Consider the following 1836-nt stretch of genomic DNA (forward strand, 5'->3'; position numbering starts at 1 on the left):
TTTGCTTAAGCAAATAGCATTCTGTAAAATTAATTCTCATATGCCAGTACATTTGTGTATCACTTCTGTTTTTAAGGTATTCTTGAGTTCTTTGCGTTTCTTGGCAAAATACAATTGTTTATTTTTATCCAAGTGTTTCAAACATTGTCTTAAATCTGTTTTTTAATGAAACGTAGGCTGAAATGCTATTGCTTAGTGTTCTAATAAATATCCAACTCTTAACTAAAAAAAACATGGAAATTTTTTCAACATAGGATCAGAATTGTCTTAGAGGTACAATACGAATTTAAGTGTCAAGGTGAATTTGCAAGCTAAATGCACATTTTTTTTTTCCATTCTGCTTACTCAAACTCAAAGTGCTGAAAGCTTTCTTTAGAAGTTGAGTATAAAGTGTTAATATTTGGAACAACAGATTTTTGTCATGCTGTTTTGATGGATAACAACTTTAATTATAGTTAGTGTTCTTGGAGTAATCATGGAGTCTAAAGAAAACTGCTAATTGTCTTAAATTGTATATCAGTGATTTTTTTTTTGTGGGGGTTGGGGTGGGTGGGTTATTCCTGAAAGCAATCTGAACCAAATTTATAATTAAAACAAAGTAACAAATATAAGCAATAAAATTAACTCTTATCGATTGACTTTAGTCCCATATTACATCCCTGGAAAGTTTTCCCCACCTTCCTTTCTGGAAACTTTCTTCTTGTACATAACCACAGAATTTTGTGTTCTTTGATATCTCATAGTTAATGTATATTGATTAATTTTTTTTTAAAGATGGTATCACAAAAATGCAGGCCTGATTAACTTGAGTGTTAAACTAACCCCATCGTATTGCCTGAGTTAGTGTCTCTGCTGTCTGGCATACGTGGGATGTAATGTTCTTGTTTTCATTGAGCAAAACACAGCTTGTTTTTAATTGTATTTGTGGGCAAAAGCAGTAGTTAGCGTGTATGTAAAGAGAGAGCTCGAAAAGAAAGCAAGCTACTTCTTAGACTGGCACTGTTGCTTAGCAGGATTTTTCTCTATGCTTGCAGGTTCTGACTGAACTGGGTTTGACAATGTCATGCTTTGGCAGCACAAGTGACTTGAGTTTTGCTGCAGCAGTCTGTGGCACGGATGTGAGAATGGTGCCAATCTTTGCTTAAGGCAGAGCTGCTGAAGTTTGGAGCTATTGCATTAGTAATGGTATCTCTCATTTGAGAGCACAATAAAAGCATTGTCTTTTTGCTTTTGTTGCTGGTACTTGTGTAGCATTCAGGAGGAAGATGACAGACCTGTGGATGGAGGTGCAAAAAGTAAACTAGAAAAAGATGCTGGGAGGAAACAGGAAATATGGGTTAAAGCAAGAGAAAAAGAATCTGAGCTGGGGAGTTTAGCTTGAAGAAATCTAGCTATTGGGTGGAAGTTGTAGTAAGAATAGGTTGAAGTGAGGTAGGAGTTGGAGGGAAAGAAAACTACAACAGAGGGACCTAAGATTGAGAGATGAAGGATAGAGGCAAGGGTGAACAAGTTTGGTGAAGCAGATGAGGATTTTTAAAAAAGTCTAATTATGTTTTCATAAACTTGTGTAGAAAGGGTCAGAGTGAGTTTGCATGTACAGTTCTAAACATTGGTGTCCCCTAAAGTGCATTATTTGACTTTGCATGCTGGATGTTATTTTGAGATGAGCTTACACAGCTTGAAGTTGTATGGCTGTACCAAAATGAGTGTGTTTTACAGAGGTGGCTCCCAAGTTTAAAACCAGCTGACTTCTGGTTGTAATGTTAAAAGTGATTGTATGATGACAGATTTCCTGAATACTGACTAAATACTTCTTGCTTCTTCTTTTAGACGGGG

Source organism: Charadrius vociferus, unplaced genomic scaffold, assembly GCF_000708025.1.
Source record: "Charadrius vociferus isolate BGI_N301 unplaced genomic scaffold, ASM70802v2 scaffold650, whole genome shotgun sequence".
In the NCBI taxonomy this organism is placed as follows: Eukaryota; Metazoa; Chordata; class Aves; order Charadriiformes; family Charadriidae; genus Charadrius; species Charadrius vociferus.